Here is a 12,784-nt window from a genome sequence, read left to right as displayed (position 1 = left end):
ACCGTATCCCTGGTGCGTGGAGTAGGAACAGGCCGGGCTGAGCTGGCGACGCGCACCGCATACTTGGTGCGTATGGCAGGAACAGGCCGAACCGGGCTGGCGACGCGCACCTTACACTTAGTGCGAGGGACCGGAACAGGCCGTACCGTACGGGGAACACACACTACTGGCTGCACCTCGGGACTAGGAACGGGCCGGACCGAACTGGTTACACACCCCAGTACCTCACGCCGTGCCTCAACACCTTCCTTCCCTGCTTTACCCAGTAGCCCCCTTGACCTGGTAGCCCACTGAATCCGTCCCTTCTCTTCTGTTTCGCTCCATGGACGGCGATCCATGCCGTCCAGGATTTCTTCCCACGTCCAGGACCCTTTACCGTCCAACAGTTCCTCCCATGTCCAGACCCTTTGCTCCTGGACGCGCTGCTTGGTCCTTTTTTGGTGGGTTATTCTGTCCAGTGTTGTATGTTCTGTCGGTGTCACAGAGGACTTCACGTATCGTCATTTGTTGTTTTTTCGTGGTTGCTTTAATTAAATAAAGTCATCATGTTCACTCCACGCGCTGCGTATTGGTCCGCTCCTTCAGACGATCGTGACATCCTGCTACAATTTGTGATTATCATCATGTGATCTGAAGTTATTCTAAGGTTCATTCAGGAAATGTGATCAATGAACAGTCTGTGATTTGCTTAAAAACCCACTATGGCCCAAAGACACAGCGTAAGAATAAAAAAACTCCTTTCCAGAATGACAAAAATGTACACATACAAAATCTCCAGTAAAACGACCCTCCCTCCGCTGAAGCAAATCATTGTTATAATAGGTTTCTTTTCCAAACAGGGGTGAAATAGCCCACTCTAGTTTGCAGGAGATAACAAATATTTACATTCGAGGCTAAGGACAGGGTCTACCATGCCCGCAGCTGTGTTATCATTGACTGGGGACTGTGAAGATGAGGCGTCGCTCTCTTCTGGAGGCTGGGGGGACCAGGGAGAGTCACCTGGGGGACCAGGGAGAGTCATTTGCACAGTGGTTTGAGAGTAAACACACTCAAAGACGAATTGACAGAAATACAGTGCTGGAGAGATAGGGCCCTGGTGTCAGCCAGCTACCGGAGCCTGGAAAACTATGGGCTGAGATACATGAAAAGGGGGAGGATTCATTAAGGGTCATCCTCCCTGTAATTCTATATAAAAATCACTAAACCCTATTCGCACCGGATTACTATATTACTATAGAAACATTGGTTATGTCATTATTACCACAGCATGTCTGTTTTTCCAGAGGACGATTTGGACTGGATTCGATTTACGAAACTGCCCCCCTGTAAAAAAATGTTTTCTCTCTTTCAAAATGTACCGTTATGATGGAAGCCTGGAGGCTGTTCTAGGCGTGAAGATATTTCAACTTGTCTAGGGATAGCCTAATATTGGCTTTCAGTTCGGAGAAAGTTAAAATGATATCAATAAGAATCATGAACTGTATGCAGACATTTAATTAACTGACGTATTTGGCAACTTATCAATTCATTGGCACAATATCATCTGCTTAATTTTTTAAAAGAGAAATAGACACTGTAAAAGTTGATATATGACAAGACAGATCCTTCATCTGTAGGCTACGTCCATAGCACTTTGTTTAAAGCATACATTTTTTCACATGTTCTTACTCAAACTTTGTGCAGCACCTGTTATGTAATATCCCTCAAAACACAGGGATGTTGATTTGCACAGGATAAGTATTATCAGAGAACCTTGGAGTTTGCCGAAAAATTGTAGGTTTTAGGGGCTAGAATAATAACCTTCCCGCCAAGTAAAAATTACCGACATGGCAGATTCAGACGAGACTAAAATTACGGTGTTTTGTTCTCGTGCAAGAAAACAAGAACTGTACCACATCCATAATTTTAGTCCTGTGTGAATCTGACATTTTACATGGTGAGATAGTAACAATTTTCTGTATCGTGGCATTGAACGCTTTAGCAGGATTCTTTCTCTTCACAACTGGCTACATGATTATTGCAGCTCAATGGGTGTAACCTTTGTTGACAATTTCGATACCTTTTGGAAACAAAACACGTTTTATAAGGAGGATGTGATCAACCCAAATAATTTGGGATCCCGGATCCTTTCACAGCATTATAAGGCTGACTTGAGACAATGACTTATCAATGACCCATGCCCAACTCAGTTAATCCCTACCATTGTGTCGCTGAGTTGTCATAATGCTTCAGCAAATGTACATTATCCCATTGGTATACACAATGTACGTAACCTAATTTATGTCCCTCTAACTGCCCTGAGTGCCTCTGCTGATCCTACAGCTATTGTACGCAGTAATCATGTGCCTATGAACCAGAGTTATACTGTTAGCACTGAGACGGTGTGCGCTAGTAGGAAGTCCACTGTGTGCAGCTCACCCTGCACTAACATAAATAACATGAGCATGTCTACTTCTGCTAAGCTTCCCAGTAAAGCAATGAAAACAATCAAGCATCCCAGAAAAGTGCTAAAAATAGCCCACGTAAACATATGTAGCTTAAGAAACAAGGTTCATGAAATCAATAACTTGCTAGTAACAGATAACATTCACATTATAGTGTACAAGAGGTCATACAATAGGTTTCGTAGTGATTCCTATGTTGTTGATGTAAAAAATATTTTTTTGTCTGTGGTGTGTAATGAGGAGCAACCAGAAGCTGCACTTGACACAATCTATGAAATTGCTTATTCCAGTTACTAATAAGCATGCACCCATTAAGAAAACTGATAAATCCCTGTGGGTTGAAGCGGAATTGAAAAATGTATAGGTTGAGAGGGATGAGGCAAAAGGAGTGGCAAATAAGTCTGGCTGCACAAACGATTGGCAAACGTACTGTGACTAAACTGAATAAAAATAAGAAGAAACTATACTATAAAACAAAGATAAACGATATAAAGAATGATAGTAAAAAGCTTTGGAGAACCTTAAATTACATTTTGGGCAAAAATGCAAACTCAGCTCCATCATTCATTGAATCAGATGGCTCATTCATCACAAAACCCACTGATATTGCCAATTATTTTAATGCTTTTTTCATTGGCAAGATTAGCAAACTTAGGCATGACATGCCAGCAACAAATGCTGACACTACACATCCAAGTATAACTGATCAAATTATGAAAGACAAGCCACTGTAATTTTGAATTCCGCAAAGTGAGTGTGGAAGAGGTGAAAACATTATTTTTGTCTATCATCAATGACAAGCCACCGGGGTCTGACAACTTCGATGGAAAATTGTCGAGGATAATAGCAGACGATATTGCCACTTCTATTTGCCATATCTTCAATCTAAGCCTACTAGAAAGTGTGTGCCCTCAGGACTGGAAGGAAGCAAAAGTAATTCCACTACCCAAGAATAGTAAAGCCCCTTTTACTGGCTCAAATAGCCAACCAATCATCCTGTTACCAACCCTTAGAAAAGTTTTGGAAAAAATTGTGTTTGACCAGATACAATGCTATTTAACTGTAAACAAATTGACAACAGACTTTCAGCACACTTATAGGGAAGGACATTCAACAAGCACGGCACTTACACAAATGACTGATGATTGGCTGAGAGAAATTGATGATAAAAAGATTGTGGGGCTGTTTTGTTAGACTTCAGTGCAGCTTTTGACATTATCAATCATAGTCTGCTGCTGGAAAAACGTATGTGTTATGCCTTTACATCCCCTGCTATATTGTGGATAAAGAGTTACCTGTCTAACAGAACACAGAGGGTGTTCTTTAATGGAAGCCTCTCCAACATAATCCAGGTAGAATAAGGACAGGGCAGCTGTCTAGGCCCCTTACTTTTCTCAATCTTTACTAACGATATGCCACTGGCTTTGAGTAAAGTGTGTCTATATATGTGGATGACTCAACACTATACACGTCAGCTACTACAGCGACTGAAATGACTGCAGCACTTAACAAAGAGCTGCAGTTAGTTTCAGAATGGGTGGCAAGGAATAAGTTAGTCCTAAATATTTCAAAAACTAAAAGTATTGTATTTGGGACAAATCATTCCATAAACCTCAACTAAATCTTATAATAAATAATGTGGACATTGATCAAGTTGAGGTGACTAAAATGTTTGGAGTAACCCTGGATTGTAAACGGTCATGGTCAAAACATATTGATACAACAGTAGCTAAGATGGGGAGAAGTCTGTCCATAATAAAGCACAGCTCTACCTTCTTAACAGCATTATCAACAAGGCAGGTCCTACAGGCTCAAGTTTTGTTGAACTACTGTTCAGTCGTGTGGTCAGGTGCCACAAAGAGGGACTTAGGAAAATTGCAATTGGCTCAGAACAGGGCAGCATGGCTGGTCCTTGGATGTACACAGAGAGCAAACATTAATAATATGAATATCAATCTCTCCTGGCTCAAAGTGCAGGAGCGATTGACTTCATCACTACTTGTATTGGTGAGAGGTATTGACATGTTGAAAGCACCGAGCTGTCTGTTTAAATGACTAGCACACAGCTCAGACACCCATGCATACGCCACAAGAGTCTAGAACAGACTATGGAAGGCGCGCAGTACTACATAGAGCCATGACTACATGGAACTCTATTCCACATCAGGTAACTGATGCAAGCAGTAGAATCAGATGTAAAAAAAAACAGATAAAAATACAACTTATGGAACAGCGGGGACTGTGAACCAACACAAACATAGGCACAGACACATTCACACACACATAATAACATTCGCACTATACACACACGTACACATGGATTTTGTGTTGTAGATATGTGGTAGTGGAGTAGGGGCCTGAGGGCACACACTTAACTTGTGTTGTGAAATCTGTTATGAATATATTGTAATGTTTTTAAAATTGTATAACTGCCTTAATATTGCTGGACCCCAGAAAGAGTAGCTGCTGCCTTCGCAGCAGCTAATGGGGATCCATAATAAATACAAAATACAAATAGGTCTCTTCACAATCCCCAAGTCAAGAACCGACTATGGGAGGCGCACAGTACTACGTAGAGCCATGGCTACATGGAACTCTATTCCACATCAGGTAACTGATGCAAGCAGTAAAATTAGATAAAAAGTAGAATCAGATTTAAAAAACAGATAAAAAGACACCTAATGGAACAGTGTGGACTGTGAAGAGACACACACACATGCACATTTCTAATGTAAAGCCTAAAAGTTTGCCTACCATTGTCAGATCGTGAAATGTCAGTTTAATTACATTTTACCTGACGAAATTAGATTACTTGCATTTAAAAATATATATTTTTAACACCATGCACATTTTTAGCATAGAACAGAATGAGGCTCTCTCCCCACTACTTATTGTTCCTGCAGTGAGGAATCGCAATCTTCAGAGAATGTTTTTATAATTTACTGATAATCCTCTGGCGCTCTAAAAGCAGTATTGCAGTATGCAAATCAGGGAGACAAATGAACGCCTCTTCCACAGATGCAATTAGGTTCCCGACGTTCACCAAAAATATATGTACAAATAAAAAATGTAAAAGCTGTTCGTTCGCGAACGACCTAGTATTGACATCCCTATGTTTTGCAAAATATTACAGTTTGACAGGTGCTGCTCGCAGTTTGAGCAAGAAAATAAGAACTGGTTTTTATATATTGATGCTTAAAACAAAGCGCTGCACATATATTTCATATGAATGGCTTACATTTATCAACGTTCACAGTGAATACTTTTGTTTACGTTTTGTGTCAATTAATTTAAGTTGAACATATGGCCAAATGGATCAGTTAAATTAAACGTGCAATACATTATTGTGCCTAGACCTATTTAATGAAACCCTGGCTGGCTCATCCATAATAGTGATGTGCAGTTCCCCAACGATTAGTTATTTTTGAACAATACTTTTTACTGACTCGAGAGTCATGATTCATTTTTCTGAGTGACTCGTTTATTTTAGTTGTTCGTCTGACCTGCTAGTGCTGGCCGAAATGAGTCCTACAGCCGCTGCATGGTCATTTTGACGTCTGCATTGGCCTTGCAGCATTTATAGTGATATGGCCTCTGCAGAAGTCAGGGCATTCATACTTCTTGCGCTTCGCCAAGCAGCGCAGAGCTGTTGTGAAGGAAGTTGTCAAGGAAGTGAGTTTGTGTTTATACAGGACCTCCTGCCCTCACCTACGTCAACCAATCATGTCAATGCGGCACCCTCCCCATTGTTAAAAATTTGAGAGGCGCATGGCGATGCGGTACGGAGCTCAATTTGGCCTCCGCGGGCCTCCGGAGGCTTCGCAATTGCGTCACACCATCTATACGGTGCCTCTGACCACAGTTTAGGATCAAGCATAAATTAGCTCCTAATTTATGCTTGATCCGAAAGAGCCAATTTATGCTGAATCCGAAAATGTGGTCAGAGACTTCGTATGGTGGGTGTGACGCAATTGCGGAGCCTCCGGAGGCACGCAGAGGCCAAATTGAGCTCTGTACCTCATCGCTGTGCACCTCTGAAATGTTGTAACAATGCGGAGGGCTCCGTATAGCTCTGCATTGACATGATTGGCTGATGGTAGGTGGGTGCGGGAGGTTCTATACAAACACACTTCCTTGACAACTTCCTTCACAACAGCTCTGCGCTGCTCAGCAAAGTGTAAAAAAGTATGTTTGCTCTGACTTCTACAGAGGCCGAGTCATAGTAAATGCTGTATGGCCAATGCAGACCACGGATTGACCATGCAGCGCCTTTAATACACGCTTCTCCGGCTCAGCAGCTCCAGAGATGTGCTCCAACCACCAAGTACCAACTGTGTCATAAGCGCGCATGGGAATGGATCATGAGCATAGAGAAGAAAAATACATGTTAATATACTGATAATTTATTGCATGCTGCAATAATTAATGCAATTCATTGATTATTAAATGTTATATTGGACACAACTTTGGAGAACCAAAACATACACAGCCTCTGCTCAACAAATTCGAACTCAAGAACGAATCGTTTAGGGGGCTGCAGTTTGCGAACAATATTGTGCTTATCACCCTCACACCTCGATCACACCGACAGCGTCATTGCATTTTGGTACACCAGATGTACATTCATTTCCAATGGAACGCAGCATTGCGTTGCAGAGGCAGTTGCAGTGTGTTGTGTGTGGCATACGTTGAATTTATCTGTATGCGTAGAGAGCTTGACAGAAATGATAGCAGAAGGTGAATGTTGAACTTTTGTTGCACACATATCCAGATGATGTAGCATTTTGTGCAATGACGCCGTAGGTGTGATCGAGGCGTCACGGCAGTCTAGCAATGCATTCCGCCAAGAGTCATTCACAATCTAGTCGGGTTGCGGACACAACTAGGCCTCGTTTCAATTGTATCAATAAATAATTATATTTGTGCAAACTTCAGATTATTCTTCTTGCCAATACCTAGCTAGCTAACTTTTGTTATCACTTTTTTTGTAGTATATATATTTTTTACCATATCGATTTATTTGATCAATATGATCAAACCGAAGCTGTGATCCTGTTCCAGGTGCTTTGTGCATTACACAGGAGGGATCCCTGACCTGGACCGCAGGAATCGTCTGAGGTTTCTCTGTCAAGCCATTGCCCTTTTGGACAGGAACGTAAATAGCCAGTTAGCTAATTTTGTTAAAGCTGTAAGATGTAACTTTTTGGGAGACCTGACCAAATGCACATAGAAATGTGAGTAATAGATCTGTCAGTCATTTAAAGCAAGCTTAAGAAGCGGTAGATCTGTTCTATGTGCGCCATTTCTATACTTCCCGTTCTTAAGTGTCGTTTTTACGTCTTTTACTTTTGTACACCAGCTTCAAACAGCTGAAAATACAATATTTTTGGTTATGGAAAGATATTTCACAACGGTTTAGATGGTACAATGATTCTCTACACTATACTTGCTTGTTTTGACACATAAACTGAAATCAGGCACACTATTCGAAAACATTTTAAATTCGGTCTTATGTAGCAAAATTTGAAATTGTGTTTTTTACATTGGATAAAAGTAGAGACTCAGAGCTAGAAAATTGTATATCATACACTACAGTTGAGGAACAATGGGAAAGTAATGAGTAAATGAGCGTTATGTACTATAGTACACTGAACAAAATAAAGCGTTGGTCCCATGTTTCATGAGCTGAAATAAAAGATCCCAGAAACTTTCCATATGCACAAAAACCTTATTTCTCTCAAATTTTGTGCAAACATTTGTTTACATCCCTGTTAGTGAGCATTTCTCCTTTGCCAAGATAATCCATCCACCTGACAGGTGTGGCATATCAAGAAGTTGATTAAACAGCATAATCATTACACAGGTGCACCTTGTGCTGGGGACAATAAAAGGCCACTCTAAAATGTGCAGTTTTGTCACACAACAGAATGTCACAAGTTTTGAGTAAGTGTGCAAATGGCATGCTGACTGCAGCAATGTCCACCAGAGCTGTTGCCAGATAACTGAATGTTCATTTCTCTACCATAAGCCGCCTCCAATGTAATTTTAGAGAATTTGGCAGTATGTCCAACCGGGGCCTCGCAACTGCAGACCACGTGAAACCATGCCAGCCCACTACCTGCATATCCTGCTTCTTCACCTGTGGGATTGTCTGAGACCAGCCACCTGAACAGCTGGCTAAACTGTGGGTTTGCACAAACTGTCAGAAATCATCTCAGGGAAGCTCATCTGCATGCTCGTTGTCCTCACCAGGGTCTTGGTGGGCAAATGCTCACCTTCGATGGCCACTGGCACGCTGGAGAAGTGTGCTCTTCATGGATGAATCCTGACTTCAACTGTACTGTGCAGATGGCGTTGTGTGGGTGAGCGGTTTGCTGATGTCAGCGCTGTGAACAGAGTGCTACATGGTGGCAGTGGGATTATGGTATGGGCAGGCATAAGCTACGGACAACGAAAACAATTGCATTTTATCGATGGCAATTTGAATGTACAGAGATACCGTGACGAGATCCTGATGCCCATTGTCGTGCCATTCATCTGCCGCCATCACCGTATTGTCGTGACGTGCCTTTCATTATTGTGATGACTATTATTTATCGGAAAATTACCTACTATGTTTAATTGTTACTAGATTAAATTAATAATGTAACAATTAACTGATTAGGAATTTGGGGCACCACAGGAAAAGTTGTTTAACGAGTTACCGTTTCCCGAATTAACTCTAAAGATATCAAGATATCTCTTATCATTTATTAATAATTTACCTCATATCAGTCTCATTCTGAAAGTCGTAGGCTCTTTAAGTCTGCACGAACCCGGGTCTTACTGATCATTCCGTACCACACAAATTGATTTAATTATTTATTTACTAACTAATTAAAAATGATAACACTAGATACAAACACGGTATAGGTAGGGATTAGAAACGTAATACAATGAAAACGGGTCCCTAGCAGACTAACACAATATGACACTTGTTACAAAAGATGGCGAGTTAAAGAAAGAGAGAGAGAGAGAGAGAGAGAGAGAGAGAGAGAGAGAGAGAGAGAGAGAGAGAGACAGAGAGAGAGAGAGAGAGAGAGAGAGAGAGAGAGACAGAGAGAGAGAGAGAGAGAACACTTAGAGACACATGGACCTAAACTCAGTAATCCTAATACTTTGCCAGAACTGCCGCCCGTTTGGTAATAAGTAATGCATGTATTTACGTGTTTGTCTTCGTCGTCTCTGTTGGACCCATGCCTTCGTGGGAAGGGTTGATTGGGCCTTCTCTTTTCGGATGGCCTTTTAGATGTAAGGCTCAGATGTAAGGTTCAGATTGTCCACAAGAGGTCACAATGTCCTTCTTAGTCGTCTGTTTACTTTCACTCGTTCTGGAAGTGGTCTTCTGAGGGTCGATGATCCCCTGTGGGGTGATGAGAGCAGTGTAGTAGACGATGGTTTGAAGAGAGTAATAGGATGGTCCCACTTAAATTCACCTTCTTAGAGACAGTACTTAGAACAGCTACTCAGCTGTAACATTGATTGTTAGTGGAGGCAACTTTGTCGCTGTGATGAATACTCAGGGAGAAAAAGGTGTAGATTCACGTACAGAGCGCGGCAGGTGTTCATTCCGCCTTTGCAAAAGGCAGGAATCGTGGTCACAGACAGGCAGTGGTCATACACAGGTAGGCAAACAGGCAGGAGAATCAAAAACTAGGACTGAAGGCTATAACTGGTTCTCAGAAACGAGCTAGGAAAAGGCTTAGTAGAGTCAAAAAGAACAATACCTCACAAGGCACAAACAGAATGAACTGAACTAAATAAGGAGATAATGAGACCAGGTGAGTAACAAACACAGGTGAAATCAATGAATCCTGATTTCAACTGTACTGTGCAGATGGCGTTGTGTGGGTGAGCGGTTTGCTGATGTCAGCGCTGTGAACAGAGTGCTACATGGTGGCAGTGGGATTATGGTATGGGCAGGCATAAGCTACGGACAACGAAAACAATTGCATTTTATCGATGGCAATTTGAATGCACAGAGATACCGTGACGAAATCCCTCACCTTCCTCATGATCATTGATGCCCCACGAGGTGAGATCTTGCATGGAGCCCCAGACCGAGGGTGATTGACCGTCATCTTGAACTTCTTCCATTTTCTAATAATTGCGCCAACAGTTGTTGCCTTCTCACCAAGCTGCTTGCCTATTGTCCTGTAGCCCATCCCAGCCTTGTGCAGGTCTACAATTTTATCCCTGATGTCCTTACACAGCTCTCTGGTCTTGGCCATTGTGGAGAGGTTGGAGTCTGTTTGATTGAGTGTGTTGACAGGTGTCTTTTATACAGGTAACGAGTTCAAACAGGTGCAGTTAATACAGGTAATGAGTGGAGAACAGGAGGGCTTCTTAAAGAAAAACGAACAGGTCTGTGAGAGCAGGAATTCTTACTGGTTGGTAGGTGATCAAATACTTATGTCATGCAATAAAATGCAAATTAATTACTTAAAAATCATACAATGTGATTTTCTGGATTTTTCTGGATTTTCTGGATTTTTTTTTTTGTAAGTAGGAAAACCTGCAAAATCGGCAGTGTATCAAATACTTGTTCTCCCCACTGTATATACTTTAACTCAGTAAAACCTTTAAAATTGTTACATGTTGCGTTTATATTTTTGATCATTGAGGCTGGGCTTGTTTGAAGTATGCTACATTTTATTCAGGAAATCAGACAGCCTTCAGGCATTATTTAAGAGGAGTAGGCACATATGATACATAATACACCTGATGCTAAATGTATCACAAATTACCTGGAAGGTCTCCCGACCCATCCGAAAGTGAGCCCGAAAGGAGAGGTCACTGTATGTCGGGATCATCTCCTCCACATAATTCAGTATTCTCCCAGACTCATCTTCAATCCCATCAATAGCGACTGCTAGTACGGGATCATTGCTTCAATAGGATCTGGACCAAAATAAACAAAATCATCCAGAATTGTTCCAGCTGCTCTTCTTGCCGCATCCATTTAAGTTTTGCCAAGAACCAACAGAAACTAACAAATGGAACGTTCGTGTTAAAAACGTTAAAAACAAACATAGTCCGAGTCGATATTAAATAGAACGTCGCGATCCTGTCCACTTGTGGGGAAAACAACCTGTGGTTACCTAGGTAACCCCATTGGCTCACAGCAAAAAAATGACCTTTTTCAAATGAAATTTTCTTGTTGTCTGCTTGTTTTAGTCAATTACAAAACTACATTGAAGAAAAGGTCAAAATGTCTAAAGATTACTTTTCAACGTTGCCTGCTCCCTAGTGTTCTCACTACTTAGAAAAACGTAATATTGTAAGGCTTCCCTTATGCCCCTTTTCATGACGATGCTATCAGCCACTTGAGTGAGTGGTTGAGTGAGTGGTTGCTAGCTATCAACTGGAACATTAAGCTAGCCAAGACCAACAACTCAAACAAACAGACTATACAGCTACAAGTAATGAGTTGGTTACAAACAGACTGTACTAAACAAATTAAATGTCTTAAATGAAATGTTTTCCACACACATAGCTACATGTAGCCTACTTGGACACCTCGTCCCCACGCCGAATAGCCTGAAGCCACAGGGCTCTTCTCGCAGGCTCTATATCCCTACGTGGGACCATTGCGAACCGTAGGTCGGGATTTTTTCCTGGCTACATGTACGTTTGAACAACACAGCAGCTGTTTTACATATTTTGTTATTTCTGTATAACAAAAAAATCAAGACAAAGTTGCCTCTTTTACAATTGGAGTCAATAGGAAAGAATGTTGGTTTTCCCTAATTTGTGGGCGTGGTCGAGGGGAATTCGTTATTATTACATGAATATCGACTGGGACTATAGTTCGCCATGAGTGTTCGCAAATGTAAGCCTTGTTGAACACACCTCAGGAAATTATATTGCAGGCTAGCTCAGTGCTGCCCCCTCTCATTGAGAATCTCAAGTTGAAGGGCGACCAGGGTACTACAGGCTGCCATTAGCAACTAAAGGGGTTATTCCACCTGGGTTCAGTGTTTGCCAACAACTTTTCAGTGAGATCCATTATTGGCTCCTTGATTTGTCGCTTGCTGTGGCACAGCTGTGGTCCCTGATGTAACGTTTCCGCCCCCTCTCCCGCCGCACGCCCCATCCCCTTGTGATTCTCTGCCTGTGTGTGCGCCGCTGCTGTGAATGTTGCAGACAACTTCTCCCACTCGTTTGCGGCAGAATAGAGTGTGCGCCATTGCTGTGAATGTTGCAGACAGCTTCTCCCAATCGTTTGCGGCAGAATTGAGTGGGAAAAGTCGCTAAATGCTATAAAAACCATAGAAAACCTCTATGTCAAAACTCCCCAA

General features: G+C 41.8%; 1 protein-coding gene across 1 annotated transcript in view; it reads right to left on the bottom strand.

Moving 5' to 3' along the window:
• LOC121540720 (protein inscuteable homolog) overlaps positions 1-12,784 on the bottom strand; it is a 117,015-nt gene that overhangs the window by 33,032 nt on the left and 71,199 nt on the right. The gene's annotated exons all lie outside the window — the stretch shown is intronic.

Source organism: Coregonus clupeaformis, chromosome 26, assembly GCF_020615455.1.
Source record: "Coregonus clupeaformis isolate EN_2021a chromosome 26, ASM2061545v1, whole genome shotgun sequence".
NCBI lineage: Eukaryota > Metazoa > Chordata > Actinopteri > Salmoniformes > Salmonidae > Coregonus > Coregonus clupeaformis.
The sequence above is the reverse complement of the archived record's forward strand: the minus strand, read 5'-3'. Positions and strand labels throughout refer to the sequence as shown.